A 24,210-nucleotide genomic window follows, 5' to 3' on the forward strand; every position below is an offset into this window, starting at 1 on the left:
TGTTTCAAAACATCTCAATCAAAAGAAAGTTTCAACTCAGTGAAATGAATGCACAGATCAGAAATTAGTTTCACAGAATTCTTCCTTTTAGTTTTTATGGGAAGATATATCTTTTTCCACGATAGGCCTCAATGTTCTCCAAATCTCCACTTGCATATTCTACAAATAGAGTGTTTCAAAACTGCTGAATCAAAAGTAATGTTCAACCCTGTTAGTTGAATGCATAGATAAAAAAGAAGATTCACAGAATACTTCCGTGTAGTTTTTAGGGGAAGATATTTTGTTTTTCTCTGTAGACCTCAATATTTTCCAAACGTCCACTTGCGGATTCTACAAATAGTGCTTCAAAACTGCTCAAACAAAAGTAAGCTTCAACTCTGTTAGTTGAATGCACATATCAGAATAAAGTTTCAAAGAATGCTTCCGTGTAGTTTTTAGGGGAAGATATTTTTTTTTTCACCATAGTCCTCAATATTCTCCAAATGTCCACTTGCAGATTCTTCAAATAGAGAGTTTCAAAACTGCTCAATCAAAACTAAGGATAAACTCTGTTAGTTGAATGCACAGATCAGAAAGAAGTATCACAGAATGCTTCCATTTAGTTTTTAAGGGAAGATATTTCTTTTTTAACAATAGGCCTCAATGTTCTCCAAATGTCCACTTGCAGATTCTACAGAAAGAGTGTTTCAAAACTGCTCAATCAAATGTAAGGTTCAACTCTGTTAGTTGAATGCACAGATCAGAAAGAAGTTTCACAGAATGCTTCTGTGTAGTTTTTATTTAAAGATATTCCTTTTTACATGATAGGTCTCAAAGCACTCCAAATGTCCAATTGCAGTTTATACAGAAAGAGTGTTTCAAAACTACCCAATCAAAAGAAAGGTTCAACACTGTAAGATGAATGCAGAGAATAGAAAGAAATTTCACAGAAGTATTCTGTGTAGTTTTTACCTGAAGATATTTCAGTTTTCACCATTGGCCTCAAAGATCTGAAAATGTCCACTTGTAGATTCTACAAAAAGAGTGTTTCAAAACTGCTCATTCAAAGGAAAGGGTATACTCTGTTAGATGAATGCACAGATCAGAATGTAGATTCACAGAATGCTTCGGTGTAGTGTTAAGAGGATCATATTTCATTTTACACCGTATACCTCAATATTCTTCAAATATCCCCTTGCAGATTCTACAAAAAGAGTGTTTCAAAACAGCTCAATCAAAAGAAAGTTTCAACTCAGTGAAATGAATGTACAGATAAGAAAGTAGTTTCACAGAATGCTTCTGTGTAGTTTTTATTTGAAGATATAACGTTTTAAACAATAGGCCTCAATGCACTCAAAATGTCCACTTGCAGATTCTACAAAAAGAGTGTTTCAAAACTGCTCAGTCAAAAGAAAGATTCTACTTTGTGAGATGAATGAACAGAATAGAGAGAAGTTTCACAGAATTCTTCTCTGTAGTTTTTATGAGAAGAAATTTCGTCTTTCACCGTAGGCCTCAATGTTCTCCAAATGTCCGCTTGCAGATTCTACAAATAGAGTGTTTCAAAACTGCTTAATCAAAAGTAAGGCTCAGCTCTGTTATTTAAATGGACAGATCAGAAAGAAGATTCACAGAATGCTTCCGTGTAGTTTTTAGCTGAAGATATTTCGTTTTTCACAGTAGGCCTCAATGTTCTCCAAATGTGCACTTGCAGATTCTACAAAAAGAGTGTTTGAAAACTGCTCGATCAAAATTAAGATTCAACTCTGTTTGTTGAATGCACAGATCAGAAAGAAATTTCACAGAATGCTTCTGTGTAGTTTTTATTTGAAGATATTCCTTTTTCAACGATAGGCCTCAAAGTGCACAAAATGTCCACTTGCAGTTTATACAGATAGAGTGTTTCAAAACTGCTCAATCAAAAGTAAGGTTAAACTCTTTTAGTTGAATGCACAGATCAGAAGGGAGTTTCACAGAATGCTTCTGTGTAGTTTTTATTTGAAGATATTCCTTTTTCAACGATAGGCCTCAAAGCACTCCAAATGTCCACTTCCAGTTTATACAGAAAGAGTGTTTCAAAACTGCTCAGTCAAAAGTAAGGTTTTACTCTGTTAGTTGAATGGACAGATCAGAAAGAAGTTTCACAGAATGCTTCCATGTAGTTTTTAGGGGAATATGTTTCTTTTTTCACCGTAGGCCTCAATGTTCTCCAAATGTCCACTTGCAGATTCTAAAAAAAGAGTGTTTCAAAACTGCTCAATCAAAAGTAAGATTGAACTGTGTTAGTTGAATGCACAGATCAGAAAGAAGTTTCACAGAATGCTTCTGTGTAGTTTTTACGTGAAGATATTCCTTTTTCCATGACAGGCTTCAAAGCACTCAAAATGTCCACTTGCAGTTTATACAGAAAAAGGGTTTGAAACTGCTCAATCAAAAGTAAGGTTCAACTCTGTTAGTTGAATGCACAGATCAGAAAGAAGTTTCACAGAATGCTTCCCTGTAGTTTTACGGGAAATATTTCGTTTTTCACCGTTGGCCTAATTGTTCTCCAAATGTCCACTAGCAGATTTTACAAATAGAGTGTTTCAAAACTGCTCAATCAAAACTAACTTTGAACTCTGTTAGTTGAATGCACAGATCAGAAAGAAGTTTCACAGAATGCTTCTGTGTAGTTTTTATGGGAAAATATAACTTTTCCACGATGTGTCTCAATGTTCTTCAAATGTCCACTTGCAGATTCTACAAATAGAGTGTTTCAAATCTGCTCAATCAAAAGTAAGTTTCCTTTCCTTCCTTCCCTCCTTCCTTCCTTTCTGCCTTTCTTTCTTCCTTCCTTTCTGCCTTTCTTTCTTCTTTCTTTCTTTCTTTCTCTTTCTTTCTTTCTTTCTTCTTTTCTTTCTTTCTTTCTTCTTTCCTTTCTTTCTCTCTCTCTTTCTTTCTTTCTTTCTTTTTCTTTTTTTCTTTCTTTCTTTCTTTCTTTCTTTCTTTCTTTCTTTCTTTCTTTCTTTCTTTTCTTTCTTTCTTTCTTTCTTTCTTTCTTTCTTTCTTTCTTTCTTTCTCTTTCTTTCTTTCTTTCTTCCTTTTCCCTCTGTGGCCCAGCCTGCAATCTACTTGGCTCACTGCTGCCCCACACCGTGGCCTGCCTGGGACTGCCAGCACACGCCACGACCGCTGCCTGCTTTCGGTTTCGCCATAGTGGCCACACTGGTCTCCAGCTCCTAGCCCCGAGTGCTCTGCCGGCCACGGCCTCCCCAGGTGCTGGGACTGCAGATGGAGTCTCGCTCACTCGGTGCTCGGTGTTGCCCGGACTGGAGTGCGGTGGTGTGGTCTTGGATCGCGGCAGCCTCCGCCTCCCAGCCGCCTGCCTTGGCCTACCAGGGTGCTGGGATTCCAGCCTCTGCCCGGCCGCCACCCCATCTGGGAGGTGGGGAGCTTCTCTGCTAGGCCGCCCCTCTGCCCTGCCTCCCCATCTGGGAAGTGAGGAGTGCCTCTGCCTGGCCACCCATCGTCTGGGAGGTGAGGAGTGCCTCTGCCCGGTGACCCATTGTCTGGGAAGAAGTGAGGAGTGCCTCTGCCCGGCTGCCCCGTCTGGGAAGAAGTGAGGAACGCCTCTGCCCGGCCGCCCCATCTGGGAAGAAGTGAGGAGCGCCTCTGCCCGGCCGCCCCATCTGGGAAGTGAGGAGCACCTCTGCCCGGCTGCCTCATCTGGGAAGAGAGGAGCGCCTGTGCCCAGCCACCCCATCCAGGAAGAAGTGAGGAGCGCCTCTGCCTGGCCACCCTGTCTGGGAAGAAGTGAGGAGCGCCTCTGTCCGGCCACCCATTGTCTGGGAAGTGAGGAACGCCTCGGCCCGGCCACCCTGTCTGGGAAGTGAGGAGCGCCTCTGCCTGGCCGATCCGTCTGGGAAGTGAGGAGTGCCTCTGCCCGGCTGCCCCGTCTGGGAAGTGAGGAGTGCCTCTGCCCGGCCACCCATCATCTGGGAAGTGAGGAGCGCCTCTGCCCGGCCAACCATCGTCTGGGAAGTGAGGAGCCCCTCTGGCCGGCCACCCATCATCTGGGAAGTGAGGAGCACCTCTGCCCAGCCACCCATCATCTGGGAAGTGAGGAGCGCCTCTGCCCAGCCACCCATCGTCTGAGAAGTGAGGAGTGCCTCTGCCCAGCCACACATCGTCTGGGAAGTGAGGAGCGCCTCTGTCCGGCCACCCATCGTCTGGGAAGTGAGGAGCACCTCTGCCTGGCCACCCATAGTCTGGGAAGTGAGGAGCACCTCTGCCCGGCCACCCATCATCTGGGAAGTGAGGAGCGCCTCTGCCCGGCTGCCCCGTCTGGGAAGTGAGGAGCGCCTCTTCCCGGCCACCCATCATCTGGGAACTGAGGAGCAGCTCTGCCCAGCCACCCATCGTCTGAGAAGTGAGGAGTGCCTCTGCCCAGCCACCCATCGTCTGGGAAGTGAGGAGTGCCTCTGTCCGGCCACCCATCATCTGGGAAGTGAGGAGCGCCTCGGCCCGGCCACCCCGTCTGGGAAGTGAGGAGCGCCTCTGCCCGGCCGCCCCGTCTGGGAAGTGAGGAGTGACTCTGCCCGGCCACCCAAAGTCTGGGAAGTGAGGAGCGCCTCTGCCTGGCCACCCATCATCTGGGAAGTGAGGAGCGCCTCTGCCCTGCCGCCCCATCTGGGAAGAAGTGAGGAGCGTATCTGCCTGGCCGCCCCATCTGGGAAGTGAGGAGCTCCTCTGCCCGGCCACCCCGTCTGGGATGAGGGGAGCGCCTCTGCCCAACCACCCCGTCTGGGAGGTCTACCATGGAGGCCAGAAGCAATGTGGGGGCTGGACATGGTGGCTCACGCCTGTGGTCCCGGCACTCTGGGGGGCTGAGGCGGGTTGATCACTTCAGGCTAGGAGTTCGAGACTAGTCTGGCCAACATGATGAAACATATGAAAAATACAACATACAAACCAACCGACCAACTCAGTGACAACAAAACAGGTCTACCCTGGAGTCATACTCTAAGTTTTTCTATTTTCCTCCCTTTCTGATCCTTTATCCCACTTTCTTTTTCTTCCTCTTCCTTCTCCTTCTTCTTTGTCAAATAGAGGATTGAGCTATTATCACTGATCCATATAAAGTCCCTCTCTCATTTATTTTAATTCCCACCCCTAATTTCTATCCCCCGACTTCCCATGTGCAACCTTCCTAATATGTTTGATATGCATCTTTTTGTTTGTATGTATTTTTAGAAAATGTTTGTTTTGTGTGCAAAAAAAAAATTAATAAAAAAAAGCCAAAAAAAAACAAAAGTAAAGTTCAACTCTGTTAGTTGAATGCACAGTTCAGAAAGAAGTTTCACAGAGTGCTTCCGTGTGGTTTTTAGGGGACGATATTTCATTTCTCACTGTAGGCGTCAATGTTCTCCATATGTCCACTTGCAGATTCTACAAATAGAGTGTTTCAAAACTGCTCAATCAAAAGTAATGTTCAACTCTGTTAGTTGAATGCACAGATCAGAAAGAAGTTTCACATAATGCTTCTCTATAGTTTTTATGGGAAGATATATCTTTTTGAAAGAAAGGCCTCAATGTTCTCCAAATATCCACATGCTGATTCTACAAATAGAGTGTTTGAAAACTGCTCAATCAAAAGTAAGTTTCAACTCTGTTAATTGAATGCACAGTTCAGAAAGAAGATTCACAGAATGCATCTGTGTAGTTTTTATGGGGTGATATTTCGTTTCTCACTGTAGGCCACGAAGTTCTCCATATGTCCCCTTAAAGATTCCACAGATAGAGTGTTTCAAAACTGCTCAATCAAAAGTAAGGTTCAACTCTGTTATTTCAATGCACAGATCAGGCAGAAGTTTCACAGAATGCTTCGGTGTAGTTTTTAGGAGAAGATATTTCTTTTTTCACCATCGGCCTCAACGTTCTCCAAATGTCCACTTGCACATTCTACAAATAGAGTTTTTCAAAACTAATCAATCAAAAGTAAGGTTCAACTCTACTAGTTGAATGGACAGATAAGAAAGAAGTTTCACAGAATGCTTCTGTGTAGTTCATAGGGGAAGATGTTTCGTTTTTCACCGTAGGCCTAAATTTTCTCCAAATATCCATGTTCAGATTCTAAAAATAGAGTGTTTCTAAACTGCTGAATCAAAAGTAAGGTTCAACTCCATTGGTTGAATGCACAGATAAGAAAGAAGTTTCACAGAATGCTTCTGTGCTGTTTTTAGTGGAAAGTATTTCGTTTTTCAACGTAGGCCTCAATGTTCTCCAAATGTCCACTTGCAGTTTATACAAAAGCATGTTTCAAAACTGCTCAACCAAAAGTAAGGTTAAACTCGGTTAATTGAATGCAGAGATCAGAAAGTAGTTTCACAGAATTCTTCCATGTACTTTTTAGGGGAAGATATTTCTTTTTTCACCATAGGCCTCAATGTTCTCCAAACGTCCACTTGCAGATTCTAAGAAAAGAGTGTTTCAAAACTGCTCAATCAAAAGTAAGGTTCAACTCTGTTAGTTGAATGCACAGATCAGAAAGAAGTTTCACAGAATGCTTCTGCGTACTTTTTATTTGAAGATAATCCTTTTTCCACGATAGGCGTCAAAGCACTCCAAATGTCCCCTTGCAGATTCTACAAAAAGACTGCTTCAAAACTGCTCAATCAAAAGTAAGGTTCAACTCTGTTAGTTGAATGCACAGAACAGAAAGAAGTTTCACAGAATGCTTTCGTGTAGTTTTTATTTGTAGATATTCTTTTTTCAACTGTAGGCCTCAAAGCGCTCCAAATATCCACATGCAGTTTATACAGAAAGAGATATTTCGTTTTTCACTGTAGGCCTCAATGCTCTCCAAATGTCCACTTGCAGATTCTATAAATAGAGTGTTTCAAAACTGCTCAGTCAAAAGTTAGGTTAAACTCTGTTAGTTGAATGCACAGATCAGAAGAATTTCACAGAATGATTCCGTGTAGATTTAGGGGAAGATATTTCTTTTTTCACCATCGACCTCAATGTTCTCCAAATGTCCACTTGCTGTTTATACAGAAAGTTTGTTTAAAAAACTGCTCAATCAAACGTAAGGTTCTACTCCGTTAGTTGAATGCACAGATCAGAAAGAAGTTTCACAGAATGCTTCTGTGTAGTTTTTATTTGAAGATATTCCTTTTTCCACGATAGGCCTCAAACCGCTCCAAATGTCAACTTGCAGTTTATACGGAAAGATTGTTTCAAAACTGCTGAATCAAAAGTAAGGTTCAACTCTGTTATTTGAGTGCACAGATCAGAAAGAAGTTTCACAGAATGCTTCGGTGTAGTTTTTATTTGAAGATATTAATTTTTCCACGATAGGCCTCAAAGTGCTCCAAATGTCCATTACCAGTTTATTCAGAAAGAGTGTTTCAAAACTGCTCCATCAAAAGTAAGGTTCAACTTTCTTAGTTGAATGCACAGATCAGAAAGAAGTTTCGCAGAATACTTCCGTGAAGTTTTTAGGGGAAGATATTTCGTTTTTCACCGTAGGCCCCAGTGTTCTCCAAATGTCCACTTGTAAATTCTACAAATAGAGTGTTTCAAAACTGCTCAATCAAAAGTAAGGTTCAACTCCATTAGTTGAATGAACAGATCGGAAAGAAGTTTCACAGAATGCTTCCATGAAGTTCTTAGGGGAAGGTATTTCGTTTTTCTCAATAGGCCTCAAAGTTCTCCAATTGAGCTCTTGCAGTTTATACAGAAAGAGTTTTTCAAAACTGCTCAATCAAAAGTAAGGTTAAACTCTGTTAGTTTAATGCACAGATCAGAAGACGTTCACAGAATGGTTCCATGTAGTTTTTAGGGGAAGATATTTCTTTTTTCACCATCGACCTCAATGTTCTCCAAATGTCCACTTGCGGTTTATACAGAAAGAGTGTTTCAAAAATGCTCAATCAAAGGTAAGGTTCAAATCTGTTAGTTGAATGCACAGATCAGAAAGAAGTTTCCCAGAATGCATCTGTGTAGTTTTCATTTGAAGATATCCCTTTTTCAACGATAGGTCTCAAAGCGCTCCAAATGTACGCTTGCAGTTTATAAAGAAAGAGTGTTTCAAAACTGCTCAATAAAAAGTAATCTTCAACTCTGTTAGTTGAATGCACAGGTCAGAAAAAAGTTTCACACAATGCTTCTGTGTAGTTTTTAGGGGAAGATATTTCTTTTTTCACCATAGGCCTAAATATTCTCCAAATGTGCACTTGCAGATTCTACAAAAAATGTGATTGAAAACTGCTAAATCAAAAGTAAGGTTAAACTCTGTTAGTTGAATGCACAGATCAGAAAGAAGTTTCACAGAATGCTTCTGTGTAGTTTTTATTTGAAGATATTCCTTTTCTCCATGATAGGGCTCAAAGCACTCCAAATATCCACCTGCAGTTTACACAGAAACAGTGTTTCAAAACTGCTCCATCAAAAGTAAGGTTCAACTCTGTTAGTTGAATGCACAGATCAGAAGGAAGTTTCACAGAATGCTTCCGTGTGCTTTTTAGGAGAAGATATTACTTTTTTCACCATTGGCCTCAATGTTCTCCAAATGTCCACTTGCAGATTCTACAATTAGAGTGTTTCAAAACTGCTCAATCAAAAGTAGGGTTCTACTCCATTAGTTGAATGCACAGATTAGAAAGAAGTTTCACAGAATGCTTCCGTGCAGTTTTTAGGTGAAGATATTTCGTTTTTCACCGTAGGCCTCAATGTTCTCCAAATGTCCACTTGCAGTTTATACAGAAAGAGTGTTTCAAAACTGCTCAATCAAAAGTAATGTTCAACTCTGTTAGTTGAATGCACAGATCAGAAAGAAGTTTCACAGAATGCTTCCGTGTAGTTTTTAGGGGAAGATATTTCTTTTTTCAACGTTGACCTCAATGTTCTCCCAATGTCCACTTGCAGATTCTAAAAAAGAGTGTTTCAAAACTGCTCAATCAAAAGTAAGTTTCAAATCTGTTAGTTGAATGCACAGATCAGAAAGAAGTTTCACAGAATGCTTCCCTGTAGTTTTTATTTGAAGATATTCCTTTTTCTACGATAGGCCTCAAAGTGCTCCAAATATCCACTTGCAGTTTATACAGAAAGACTGTTTCAAAACTGATCCATCAAAAGTAAGGTTCAACTCTGCTAGTTGAATGCGCAGATCAGAAAAAAGTTGCACAGGATGCTTCTGTGTAGTTTTTATTTGAACATATACCTTTTTCCACGATAGGGCTCAAAGCGATCCAAATGTCCACTTGCAATGTATACACAAAGAGTGTTTCCAAACTGCTTCATTAAAAGTAAGGTTCAACTCTGTTAGTTGAATGCACAGATGAGAAAGAAGTTTCACATAATGCTTCCGTGTAGTTTTTAGGGGAAGATATTTATTTTTCCACCACAGGCCTCAATGTTCTCCAAATGTCCACTTGCAGATTCTACAAGTAGAGTTTTTCAAAACTGCTCAATCAAAACTAAGGTTCAACTCTGTTAGTTGAATGCCCAAATTAGAAAGAAGTTTCACAGAATTCTTTCGTGTAGTTTTTAGGGGAAGATGTTTCTTTTTTCACCATAGGCCTCAATGTTCTCCAAATGTCCACTTGTAGATTCTACAAATTGAGTGTTTCAAAACTGCTCAATCAAAAGTAAGGTTCAACTCTGTTAGTTGAACGCACAGATCAGAAAGAAGTTTCACAGAATGCTTCCGTTCACTTTTTACGGGAAGATATTTCATTTTTCACCGAAGGCCTCAATGTTCTCCAAATGACCACTTGCAGTTCATACAGAGTGTTTCAAAACTGCTCCATGAAAAGTAAGATTCAACTCTGTTAGTTGAATGCACAGATCAGAAAAAGTTTCACAGAATGCTTCCGTGTAGTTTTTAGGGGAAGATATTTCTTTTTTCACCATAGGCCTCAATGTTCTCCAAATGTCCACCTGCAAATTCTACAAACAGAGTGTTTCAAAACTGCCCAGGCAAAAGTGAGGTTCAACTCCGTTAGTTGAATGCACAGATCAGAAAGAAGTTTCACAGAATGCTTTCGTGTAGTTTTTAGGGGAAGTTATTTCGTTTTTCACCATATGCCTCAAGGTTCTCCAAATGTCCTCTAGCAGTTTATACGGAAAGAGTGTTTCAAAACTGCTCCATCAAAAGTAAGGTTCAACTCTGTTAGTTGAACGCAGGGATCACAAAGAAGTTTCACAGAATGCTTCCGTGTAGTTTTTATTTGAAGATATTTATTTTTCCACGAAAAGCCTCAAAGCGCTCCAAATGTCCACTTGCAGTTTATACAGAAATAGTGTTTCAAAACTGCTCCTTCAAAAGTAAGGTTCAACTCTGTTAGTTGAATGCACAGATCTGAAAGAAGTTTCACAGAATGCTTCTTTGTAGTTTTTATTTGAAGACATTCCTCTTTCCACGATAGGCTTCAAAGCGCTCCAAATGTCCACTTGCGGTTTATACCGAAAGAGTTTTTCAAAACTGCTCCATCAAAAGTAAGGTTCAAATCTGTTAGTTGAATGCACAGATCAGAAAGTTGTTTCATAGAATGCTTCTGTGTAGTTTTTAGGGGAAGATATTTCTTTTTTCACCAAAGGCCTCTATGTTCTCCAAATATCCACTTGCAGATTTTACAAATAGACTGTTTCAGAACTCCTCAATCAAAAGTGAGGTTCAAATCTCTTAGTTGAATGCACAGATTAGAAAGAAGTTTCACAGAATGCTTCTGGGTAGTTTTTATTTGAAGATATTCCTTTTTCCACGATAGGCCTCAAAGCACTCCAAATGTCCACTTGTAGTTTATAGAGAAAGAGTGTTTCAAAACCGCTTAATCAAAAGTAAAGTTCAACTCCGTTAGTTGAATGCACAGATCAGAAAGAAGTTTCACGGAATGCTTCCGTGTAGCTTTTACTGGAAGATATTTATTTTCCCACGATAGGCCTCAAAGCCCTGCAAATGTCCACTTGCATATTATACAGAAATAGTGTTTGAAAACTGCTCCATCTAAAGTAAGGTTCCACTCTGTTAGTTGAATGTACAGATTAGAAAGAAGTTTCACAGAATGCTTCTCAGTAGTTTTTATTTGAAGATATTCCTCTTTCCACGATAGGCCTCAAAGCACTCCAAATGTCCACTTGCACTTTATACAAATAGAGTGTTTCAGAACTGCTCAATCAAAAGTAAGGTTCAACTCCGTTAGTTGAACGCACAGATCAGAAAGAAGTTTCACAGAATGCTTCCGTGCACTTTTTACGGGAAGATATGTTGTTTTTCACCAAAGGTCTCAATGTTCTCCAAATGTAAACTTGCAGTTCATACAGAAAGAGTGTTTCAAAACTGCTCCATGAAAAGTAAGATTCAACTCTGTTAGTTGAATGCACAGATCAGAAAGAAGTTTCACATAATGCTTCTGTGTAGTGTTTATTTGAAGATATTCCTCTTTCCACGCTAGGCCTCAAAGCGCTCGAAATGTCCACTTACAGTTTAAACAGAAAGAGTGTTCAAAAACTGCTCAATGGAAAGTAAAGTTAAACTCTGTTCATTGAATGCACAGATCAGAAAGTAATTTCACAGAATGCTTCCCTCTAGTTTTTAGGGGAAGATGTTTCTTTTTTGACTGCAGGCCTCAATGTTCTCCAAATGTCCAATTGCAGTTTATAGAGAAAGAGTGTTTCAAAACTGCTCCATCAAAAGTCAGCTTCAACTCTGTTACTTGAATGTACAGATCAGAAAGAAGTTTCACAGAATGATTCCATTTAGATTTTAGGGGAAGATATTTTTTTTTTCATCATAGGCCTCAATGTTCTCCAAATGTCCACTTGCAGATTCTACAAATAGAGTGTTTCAAAACTGCTCAATCAAAAGTAAGGTTCAACTTTGTTAGTTGAATGCACAGATCAGAAAGAAGTTTCACACAATGCTTCTGTGTAGTTTTTATTTGAAGATATTCCTTTTTCCACGATAGGATGCATAGCGCTCCAAATGTCCACTTGCAGTTTATACAGAAAGAGTGTTTCAAAACTGCTCCATCAAAAGTAAGGTTCACCTCTGTTGTTTGAATTCACAAATGAGAAAGAAGTTTCACAGAATGCTTCTGTGTTGTTTTTATTTGAAGATATTCCGTTTTCCACGATAGGCCTCAAAGCTCTGCAAATGTCCACTTGTAGTTTATACAGAAAGAGTGTTTCCAAAATCCTCCATGAAAAGTAAGGTTCAACTCTGTAAGTTGAATGCACCGATCAGGAAAAACTTTCACGGAATGCTTCCATGTAGTTTTTATTTGAAGATATTTATTTTTCAACGATAGGCCTCTAAGCGCTCCAAATGTCCACTTGCAGTTTATACAGAAAGAGTGTTTCAAAACTGCTCCATCAACAGTAAGGTTTAACTCTGTTAGTTGAATGCACAGATCAGAAAGTTGTTTCATAGAATGCTTCCGTGTAGTTTTTAGGGGAAGATATTTCTTTTTTCACCATAGGCCTCAATGTTCTCCAAATGTCCACTTGCAGATTTTACAAATAGAGTGTTTCAAAACTGCTCTATGAAAAGTAAGGTTCAACTCTGTTAGTTGAATGCACAGATCAGAAAGAAGTTTCACTGAACGCTTCTGTGTAGTTTTTATTTGAAGATATTTCTTTCTCCACGATAGGCCTCAAAGCGCTCCAAATGTCCACTTGCAGTTTATACAGAAAGAGTGTTTCAAAACTGCTCCATCAAACGTAAGGTTCAACTGTGTTAGTTGAATACACAGATCAGAAAGAAGTTTCACAGAATGCTTCCGGGGAGTGTTTAGGGGAAGATATTTCATTTTTCACCATAGGCTTCAATGTTCTCAAAATGTCCACTTGCAATTTATACAGAAACAGTGTTTCAAAACTTCTCAATCAAAACTAAGGTTAAACTCTGTTAGTTGAATGCACAGATCAGAAAGAAGTTTCACAGAATGCTTCTGTGCTGTTTTTAGTGGAAAGTATTTCGTTTTTCAACGTAGGCCTCAATGTTCTCCAAATGTCCACTTGCAGTTTATACAAAAGCATGTTTCAAAACTGCTCAACCAAAAGTAAGGTTAAACTCGGTTAATTGAATGCAGAGATCAGAAAGTAGTTTCACAGAATTCTTCCATGTACTTTTTAGGGGAAGATATTTCTTTTTTCACCATAGGCCTCAATGTTCTCCAAACGTCCACTTGCAGATTCTAAGAAAAGAGTGTTTCAAAACTGCTCAATCAAAAGTAAGGTTCAACTCTGTTAGTTGAATGCACAGATCAGAAAGAAGTTTCACAGAATGCTTCTGCGTACTTTTTATTTGAAGATAATCCTTTTTCCACGATAGGCGTCAAAGCACTCCAAATGTCCCCTTGCAGATTCTACAAAAAGACTGCTTCAAAACTGCTCAATCAAAAGTAAGGTTCAACTCTGTTAGTTGAATGCACAGAACAGAAAGAAGTTTCACAGAATGCTTTCGTGTAGTTTTTATTTGTAGATATTCTTTTTTCAACTGTAGGCCTCAAAGCGCTCCAAATATCCACATGCAGTTTATACAGAAAGAGATATTTCGTTTTTCACTGTAGGCCTCAATGCTCTCCAAATGTCCACTTGCAGATTCTATAAATAGAGTGTTTCAAAACTGCTCAGTCAAAAGTTAGGTTAAACTCTGTTAGTTGAATGCACAGATCAGAAGAATTTCACAGAATGATTCCGTGTAGATTTAGGGGAAGATATTTCTTTTTTCACCATCGACCTCAATGTTCTCCAAATGTCCACTTGCTGTTTATACAGAAAGTTTGTTTAAAAAACTGCTCAATCAAACGTAAGGTTCTACTCCGTTAGTTGAATGCACAGATCAGAAAGAAGTTTCACAGAATGCTTCTGTGTAGTTTTTATTTGAAGATATTCCTTTTTCCACGATAGGCCTCAAACCGCTCCAAATGTCAACTTGCAGTTTATACGGAAAGATTGTTTCAAAACTGCTGAATCAAAAGTAAGGTTCAACTCTGTTATTTGAGTGCACAGATCAGAAAGAAGTTTCACAGAATGCTTCGGTGTAGTTTTTATTTGAAGATATTAATTTTTCCACGATAGGCCTCAAAGTGCTCCAAATGTCCATTACCAGTTTATTCAGAAAGAGTGTTTCAAAACTGCTCCATCAAAAGTAAGGTTCAACTTTCTTAGTTGAATGCACAGATCAGAAAGAAGTTTCGCAGAATACTTCCGTGAAGTTTTTAGGGGAAGATATTTCGTTTTTCACCGTAGGCCCCAGTGTTCTCCAAATGTCCACTTGTAAATTCTACAAATAGAGTGTTTCAAAACTGCTCAATCAAAAGTAAGGTTCAACTCCATTAGTTGAATGAACAGATCGGAAAGAAGTTTCACAGAATGCTTCCATGAAGTTCTTAGGGGAAGGTATTTCGTTTTTCTCAATAGGCCTCAAAGTTCTCCAATTGAGCTCTTGCAGTTTATACAGAAAGAGTTTTTCAAAACTGCTCAATCAAAAGTAAGGTTAAACTCTGTTAGTTTAATGCACAGATCAGAAGACGTTCACAGAATGGTTCCATGTAGTTTTTAGGGGAAGATATTTCTTTTTTCACCATCGACCTCAATGTTCTCCAAATGTCCACTTGCGGTTTATACAGAAAGAGTGTTTCAAAAATGCTCAATCAAAGGTAAGGTTCAAATCTGTTAGTTGAATGCACAGATCAGAAAGAAGTTTCCCAGAATGCATCTGTGTAGTTTTCATTTGAAGATATCCCTTTTTCAACGATAGGTCTCAAAGCGCTCCAAATGTACGCTTGCAGTTTATAAAGAAAGAGTGTTTCAAAACTGCTCAATAAAAAGTAATCTTCAACTCTGTTAGTTGAATGCACAGGTCAGAAAAAAGTTTCACACAATGCTTCTGTGTAGTTTTTAGGGGAAGATATTTCTTTTTTCACCATAGGCCTAAATATTCTCCAAATGTGCACTTGCAGATTCTACAAAAAATGTGATTGAAAACTGCTAAATCAAAAGTAAGGTTAAACTCTGTTAGTTGAATGCACAGATCAGAAAGAAGTTTCACAGAATGCTTCTGTGTAGTTTTTATTTGAAGATATTCCTTTTCTCCATGATAGGGCTCAAAGCACTCCAAATATCCACCTGCAGTTTACACAGAAACAGTGTTTCAAAACTGCTCCATCAAAAGTAAGGTTCAACTCTGTTAGTTGAATGCACAGATCAGAAGGAAGTTTCACAGAATGCTTCCGTGTGCTTTTTAGGAGAAGATATTACTTTTTTCACCATTGGCCTCAATGTTCTCCAAATGTCCACTTGCAGATTCTACAATTAGAGTGTTTCAAAACTGCTCAATCAAAAGTAGGGTTCTACTCCATTAGTTGAATGCACAGATTAGAAAGAAGTTTCACAGAATGCTTCCGTGCAGTTTTTAGGTGAAGATATTTCGTTTTTCACCGTAGGCCTCAATGTTCTCCAAATGTCCACTTGCAGTTTATACAGAAAGAGTGTTTCAAAACTGCTCAATCAAAAGTAATGTTCAACTCTGTTAGTTGAATGCACAGATCAGAAAGAAGTTTCACAGAATGCTTCCGTGTAGTTTTTAGGGGAAGATATTTCTTTTTTCAACGTTGACCTCAATGTTCTCCCAATGTCCACTTGCAGATTCTAAAAAAGAGTGTTTCAAAACTGCTCAATCAAAAGTAAGTTTCAAATCTGTTAGTTGAATGCACAGATCAGAAAGAAGTTTCACAGAATGCTTCCCTGTAGTTTTTATTTGAAGATATTCCTTTTTCTACGATAGGCCTCAAAGTGCTCCAAATATCCACTTGCAGTTTATACAGAAAGACTGTTTCAAAACTGATCCATCAAAAGTAAGGTTCAACTCTGCTAGTTGAATGCGCAGATCAGAAAAAAGTTGCACAGGATGCTTCTGTGTAGTTTTTATTTGAACATATACCTTTTTCCACGATAGGGCTCAAAGCGATCCAAATGTCCACTTGCAATGTATACACAAAGAGTGTTTCCAAACTGCTTCATTAAAAGTAAGGTTCAACTCTGTTAGTTGAATGCACAGATGAGAAAGAAGTTTCACATAATGCTTCCGTGTAGTTTTTAGGGGAAGATATTTATTTTTCCACCACAGGCCTCAATGTTCTCCAAATGTCCACTTGCAGATTCTACAAGTAGAGTTTTTCAAAACTGCTCAATCAAAACTAAGGTTCAACTCTGTTAGTTGAATGCCCAAATTAGAAAGAAGTTTCACAGAATTCTTTCGTGTAGTTTTTAGGGGAAGATGTTTCTTTTTTCACCATAGGCCTCAATGTTCTCCAAATGTCCACTTGTAGATTCTACAAATTGAGTGTTTCAAAACTGCTCAATCAAAAGTAAGGTTCAACTCTGTTAGTTGAACGCACAGATCAGAAAGAAGTTTCACAGAATGCTTCCGTTCACTTTTTACGGGAAGATATTTCATTTTTCACCGAAGGCCTCAATGTTCTCCAAATGACCACTTGCAGTTCATACAGAGTGTTTCAAAACTGCTCCATGAAAAGTAAGATTCAACTCTGTTAGTTGAATGCACAGATCAGAAAAAGTTTCACAGAATGCTTCCGTGTAGTTTTTAGGGGAAGATATTTCTTTTTTCACCATAGGCCTCAATGTTCTCCAAATGTCCACCTGCAAATTCTACAAACAGAGTGTTTCAAAACTGCCCAGGCAAAAGTGAGGTTCAACTCCGTTAGTTGAATGCACAGATCAGAAAGAAGTTTCACAGAATGCTTTCGTGTAGTTTTTAGGGGAAGTTATTTCGTTTTTCACCATATGCCTCAAGGTTCTCCAAATGTCCTCTAGCAGTTTATACGGAAAGAGTGTTTCAAAACTGCTCCATCAAAAGTAAGGTTCAACTCTGTTAGTTGAACGCAGGGATCACAAAGAAGTTTCACAGAATGCTTCCGTGTAGTTTTTATTTGAAGATATTTATTTTTCCACGAAAAGCCTCAAAGCGCTCCAAATGTCCACTTGCAGTTTATACAGAAATAGTGTTTCAAAACTGCTCCTTCAAAAGTAAGGTTCAACTCTGTTAGTTGAATGCACAGATCTGAAAGAAGTTTCACAGAATGCTTCTTTGTAGTTTTTATTTGAAGACATTCCTCTTTCCACGATAGGCTTCAAAGCGCTCCAAATGTCCACTTGCGGTTTATACCGAAAGAGTTTTTCAAAACTGCTCCATCAAAAGTAAGGTTCAAATCTGTTAGTTGAATGCACAGATCAGAAAGTTGTTTCATAGAATGCTTCTGTGTAGTTTTTAGGGGAAGATATTTCTTTTTTCACCAAAGGCCTCTATGTTCTCCAAATATCCACTTGCAGATTTTACAAATAGACTGTTTCAGAACTCCTCAATCAAAAGTGAGGTTCAAATCTCTTAGTTGAATGCACAGATTAGAAAGAAGTTTCACAGAATGCTTCTGGGTAGTTTTTATTTGAAGATATTCCTTTTTCCACGATAGGCCTCAAAGCACTCCAAATGTCCACTTGTAGTTTATAGAGAAAGAGTGTTTCAAAACCGCTTAATCAAAAGTAAAGTTCAACTCCGTTAGTTGAATGCACAGATCAGAAAGAAGTTTCACGGAATGCTTCCGTGTAGCTTTTACTGGAAGATATTTATTTTCCCACGATAGGCCTCAAAGCCCTGCAAATGTCCACTTGCATATTATACAGAAATAGTGTTTGAAAACTGCTCCATCTAAAGTAAGGTTCCACTCTGTTAGTTGAATGTACAGATTAGAAAGAAGTTTCACAGAATGCTTCTCAGTAGTTTTTATTTGAAGATATTCCTCTTTCCACGATAGGCCTCAAAGCACTCCAAATGTCCACTTGCACTTTATACAAATAGAGTGTTTCAGAACTGCTCAATCAAAAGTAAGGTTCAACTCCGTTAGTTGAACGCACAGATCAGAAAGAAGTTTCACAGAATGCTTCCGTGCACTTTTTACGGGAAGATATGTTGTTTTTCACCAAAGGTCTCAATGTTCTCCAAATGTAAACTTGCAGTTCATACAGAAAGAGTGTTTCAAAACTGCTCCATGAAAAGTAAGATTCAACTCTGTTAGTTGAATGCACAGATCAGAAAGAAGTTTCACATAATGCTTCTGTGTAGTGTTTATTTGAAGATATTCCTCTTTCCACGCTAGGCCTCAAAGCGCTCGAAATGTCCACTTACAGTTTAAACAGAAAGAGTGTTCAAAAACTGCTCAATGGAAAGTAAAGTTAAACTCTGTTCATTGAATGCACAGATCAGAAAGTAATTTCACAGAATGCTTCCCTCTAGTTTTTAGGGGAAGATGTTTCTTTTTTGACTGCAGGCCTCAATGTTCTCCAAATGTCCAATTGCAGTTTATAGAGAAAGAGTGTTTCAAAACTGCTCCATCAAAAGTCAGCTTCAACTCTGTTACTTGAATGTACAGATCAGAAAGAAGTTTCACAGAATGATTCCATTTAGATTTTAGGGGAAGATATTTTTTTTTTCATCATAGGCCTCAATGTTCTCCAAATGTCCACTTGCAGATTCTACAAATAGAGTGTTTCAAAACTGCTCAATCAAAAGTAAGGTTCAACTTTGTTAGTTGAATGCACAGATCAGAAAGAAGTTTCACACAATGCTTCTGTGTAGTTTTTATTTGAAGATATTCCTTTTTCCACGATAGGATGCATAGCGCTCCAAATGTCCACTTGCAGTTTATACAGAAAGAGTGTTTCAAAACTGCTCCATCAAAAGTAAGGTTCACCTCTGTTGTTTGAATTCACAAATGAGAAAGAAGTTTCACAGAATGCTTCTGTGTTGTTTTTATTTGAAGATATTCCGTTTTCCACGATAGGCCTCAAAGCTCTGCAAATGTCCACTTGTAGTTTATACAGAAAGAGTGTTTCCAAAATCCTCCATGAAAAGTAAGGTTCAACTCTGTAAGTTGAATGCACCGATCAGGAAAAACTTTCACGGAATGCTTCCATGTAGTTTTTATTTGAAGATATTTATTTTTCAACGATAGGCCTCTAAGCGCTCCAAATGTCCACTTGCAGTTTATACAGAAAGAGTGTTTCAAAACTGCTCCATCAACAGTAAGGTTTAACTCTGTTAGTTGAATGCACAGATCAGAAAGTTGTTTCATAGAATGCTTCCGTGTAGTTTTTAGGGGAAGATATTTCTTTTTTCACCATAGGCCTCAATGTTCTCCAAATGTCCACTTGCAGATTTTACAAATAGAGTGTTTCAAAACTGCTCTATGAAAAGTAAGGTTCAACTCTGTTAGTTGAATGCACAGATCAGAAAGAAGTTTCACTGAACGCTTCTGTGTAGTTTTTATTTGAAGATATTTCTTTCTCCACGATAGGCCTCAAAGCGCTCCAAATGTCCACTTGCAGTTTATACAGAAAGAGTGTTTCAAAACTGCTCCATCAAACGTAAGGTTCAACTGTGTTAGTTGAATACACAGATCAGAAAGAAGTTTCACAGAATGCTTCCGGGGAGTGTTTAGGGGAAGATATTTCATTTTTCACCATAGGCTTCAATGTTCTCAAAATGTCCACTTGCAATTTATACAGAAACAGTGTTTCAAAACTTCTCAATCAAAACTAAGGTTAAACTCTGTTAGTTGAATGCACAGATCAGAAAGAAGTTTCACAGAATGCTTCCGTGTAGTTTTTATCAGAAGATATTTCTTTTTTCACCATGGACCTCAATGTTCTCCAAATGTCCACTTGCAGATTCTACAAAAAGAGTGTTTCAAAGCTCCTCAATCAAAAGTAAGGTTCAACTCTGTTAGTTGAATGCACAGATCAGAAAGAAGCTTCACAGAATGCTTCTGTGTAGTTTTTATTTGAAGATATTCCTTTTTCAACGATAGGCCTCAAAGCGCTCCAAATGTCTACATCGAGTTGATACAGAAAGAGTGTTTCAAATCTGCTCCATCAAATGTAAGGTTCAAGTCTGTTACTTGAATGCACATATCAAAAAGAAGTTTCACAGAATGCTTCCGGGGAGTGTTTAGGGGAAGATATTTCATTTTTCACCATAGGCCTCAATGTTCTCAAAATGTCCACTTGCAATTTATACAGAAATAGTGTTTCAAAACTGCTCAATCAAAACTAAGTTTCAACTCTGTTAGTTGAATGCACAGATCAGAGAGAAGTTTCACAGAATGCTTCCATGCAGTTTTTAGGGGAAGATATTTCGTTTTTCACTGTTGGCCTCAATGTTCTCCAAATGACCAATTGCAGATTATATAGAAAGGGTGTTTCAAAACTGCTCAATCAAAATAAGGTTTAACTCTTTTAGTTGAATTCACAGATCAGAATGCAGTTTCACAGAATGCTTCCGTGCAGTTTTTAGTGGAAGATATTTCTATTTTCCCCGTCGACCTCAATGTACTCAAAATGTCCACTTGCAGATCCTAAAGAAGAGTATTTCAAAACTGCTCAATCAAAAGTAAGCTTCAATTCTGTTAGTTGAATGCACAGATCAGAAAGAAGTTTCACAGAAAGCTTCTGTGTAGTTTTTATTTCAAGGTATTCCTTTTTCTACAATAGGCCTCAAATCGCTCCAAATATCCACTTGCAGTTTATACAGAAAGAGTGTTTCAAAACTGCTCCATCAAAAGTAAAGATCAACTCTGTTAGTTGAATGCACAGATCAGAAAGAAGTTGCAGAGAATGCTTCCGTGTAGTTTTTAGGGGAAGATATTTCTTCTTTCACCATAGGCCTCAATATTCTCCAAATGTCCACTTGCAGATTCTACAAAAAGAGTGTTTCAAAACAGCTCAATTAAAAGTAAGGTTCAAATCTGTTAGTTGAATGCACGGATAAGAAAGAAGTTTCAGAGAATGCTTCCGTGTAGTTTTTACGGAAAGATATTACTTCTTTCACCATAGGCCTCAATGTTCTCCAAATGTCCACTTGCAGATTCTACAAAAAGAGTGTCTAAAAACAGCTCAATTAAAAAAAGGTTCAACTCTGTTAGTTGAATGCACAGATCAGAAATAAGTGTCAGAGAATCCTTCTGTGTAGTATTTATTTGAAGATATTCCTTTTTCCACGATAGGATGCATAGCGCTCCAAATGTCCACTTGCAGTTTATACAGAAAGAGTGTTTCAAAACTGCTCCATCAAAAGTAAGGTTCACCTCTGTTATTTGAATTCACAAATGAGAAAGAAGTTTCACAGAATGCTTCTGTGTTGTTTTTATTTGAAGATATTCCGTTTTCCACGATAGGCCTCAAAGCTCTCCAAATGTCCACTTGCAGTTTATACAGAAAGAGTGTTTCCAAAATCCTCCAAGAAAAGTAAGGTTCAACTCTGTTAGTTGAATGCACAGATCAGGAAGAACTTTCACGGAATGCTTCCATGTAGTTTTTATTTGAAGATATTTATTTTTCAACGATAGGCCTCTAAGCGCTCCAAATGTCCACTTGCAGTTTATGCAGAAAGAGTGTTTCAAAACTGCTCCATCAACAGTAAGGTTCAACTCTGTTAGTTGAATGCACAGATCAGAAAGTTGTTTCATAGAATGCTTCCGTGTAGTTTTTAGGGGAAGATATTTCTTTTTTCACCATAGGCCTCAATGTTCTCCAAATGACCACTTGCAGATTATATAGAAAGGGTGTTTCAAAACTGCTCAATCAAAAGTAAGGTTTAACTCTGTTAGTTGAATGCACAGATCAGAATGCAGTTTCACAGAATGCTTCTGTGCAGTTTTTAGTGGAAGATATTTCTATTTTCCCCGTCGACCTCAATGTACTCAAAATGTCCACTTGCAGATCCTAAAGAAGAGTATTTCAAAACTGCTCAATCAAAAGTAAGCTTCAATTCTGTTAGTTGAATGCACAGATCAGAAAGAAGTTTCAGAGAATGCTTCCGTGTAGTTTTTAGGGGAAGATATTTCTTCTTTCACCATAGGCCTCAATGTTCTCCAAATGTCCACTTGCAGATTCTACAAAAAGAGTGTTTCAAAACAGCTCAATTAAAAGTAAGGTTCAAATCTGTTAGTTGAATGCACAGATCAGAAAGAAGTTTCAGAGAATGCTTCCGTGTAGTTTTCAGGGAAAGATATTTCTTCTTTCACCACAGGCCTCAATGTTCTCCAAATGTCCACTTGCCGATTCTACAAAAAGAGTGTCTCAAAACAGCTCAATTAAAAGTAAGGTTCAACTCTGTTAGTTGAATGCACAGATCAGAAATAAGTGTCAGAGATCACGCCACTGCACTCCAGCCTGGGTGACAGAGTGGGACTCCGTCTCAAAAAAAAAAAAAAAAAGAAATAAGTGTCAGAGAATCCTTCTGTGTAGTTTTTATTCCTTTTTCCATGATAGGATGCATAGCGCCCCAAATGTCCACTTGCAGTTTATACAGAAAGAGTGTTTCAAAACTGCTCCATCGAAAGTAAGGTTCACCTCTGTTATTTGAATTCACAAATGAGAAAAAAGTTTCACAGAATGCTTCTGTGTTGTTTTTATTTGAAGATATTCCGTTTTCGACGATAGGCCTCAAAGCTCTCCAAATGTCCACTTGCAGTTTATACAGAAAGAGTGTTTCAAAAATCCTCCATGAAAAATAAGGTTCAACTCTGTTAGTTGAATGCACCGATCAGGAAGAACTTTCACGGAATGCTTCCATGTAGTTTTTATTTGAAGATATTTATTTTTCAACGATAGGCCTCTAAGCGCTCCAAATGTCCACTTGCAGTTTATACAGAAAGAGTGTTTCAAAACTGCTCCATCAACAGTAAGGTTCAACTCTGTCAGTTGAATGCACAGATCAGAAAGTTGTTTCATAGAATGCTTCCGTGTAGTTTTTAGGGGAAGATATTTCTTTTTTCACCATAGGCCTCAATGTTCTCCAAATGTCCACTTGCAGATTTTACAAAGAGAGTGTTTCAAAACTGCTCTATGAAAAGTAAGGTTCAACTCTGTTAGTTGAATGCACAGATCAGAAAGAAGTTTCACAGAATGCTTCTGTGTAGTTTTTATTTGAAGATATTCCTTTCTCCACGATAGGCCTCAAAGCGCTCCAAATGTCCACTTGCAGTTTATACAGAAAGAGTGTTTCAAAACTGCTCCATCAAACGTAAGGTTCAACTGTGTTAGTTGAATACACAGATCAGAAAGAAGTTTCACAGAATGCTTCCGGGGAGTGTTTAGGGGAAGATATTTCATTTTTCACCATAGGCCTCAATGTTCTCAAAATGTCCACTTGCAATTTATACAGAAACAGTGTTTCAAAACTGCTCAATCAAAACTAAGGTTAAACTCTGTTAGTTGAATGCACAGATCCGAAAGAGGTTTCACAGAATGCTTCCGTGTAGTTTTTATCAGAAGATATTTCTTTTTTCACCATGGACCTCAATGTTCTCCAAATGTCCACTTGCAGATTCTACAAAAAGAGTGTTTCAAAACTCCTCAATCAAAAGTAAGTTTCAACTCTGTTAGTTGAATGCACAGATCAGAAAGAAGCTTCACAGAATGCGTCTGTGTAGTTTTTATTTGAAGATATTCCTTTTTCAATGATAGGCCTCAAAGCGCTCCAAATGTCTAAATCGAGTTTATACAGAAAGAGTGTTTCAAATCTCCTCCATCAAATATAAGGTTCAACTCTGTTACTTGAATGCACAATATCAAAAAGTAGTTTCACAGAATGCTTCCGGGGAGTGTTTAGGGGAAGATATTTCATTTTTCACCATAGGCCTCAATGTTCTCAAAATGTCCACTTGCAATTTATACAGAAACAGTGTTTCAAAACTGCTCAATCAAAACTAAGGTTAAACTCTGTTAGTTGAATGCACAGATCTGAAAGAAGTTTCACAGAATGCTTCCGTGTAGTTTTTATCAGAAGATATTTCTTTTTTCACCATGGACCTCAATGTTCTCCAAATGTCCACTTGCAGATTCTACAAAAAGAGTGTTTCAAAACTCCTCAATCAAAAGTAAGGTTCAACTCTGTTAGTTGAATGCACAGATCAGAAAGAAGCTTCACAGAATGCTTCTGTGTAGTTTTTATTTGAAGATATTCCTTTTTCAATGATAGGCCTCAAAGCGCTCCAAATGTCTAAATCGAGTTTATACAGAAAGAGTGTTTCAAATCTCCTCCATCAAATATAAGGTTCAACTCTGTTACTTGAATGCACATATCAAAAAGAAGTTTCACAGAATGCTTCCGGGGAGTTTTTAGGGGAAGATATTTCATTTTTCACCATAGGCCTCAATGTTCTCAAA

This window comes from Symphalangus syndactylus, chromosome 5, assembly GCF_028878055.3.
Source record: "Symphalangus syndactylus isolate Jambi chromosome 5, NHGRI_mSymSyn1-v2.1_pri, whole genome shotgun sequence".
Classification (NCBI taxonomy): Eukaryota; Metazoa; Chordata; class Mammalia; order Primates; family Hylobatidae; genus Symphalangus; species Symphalangus syndactylus.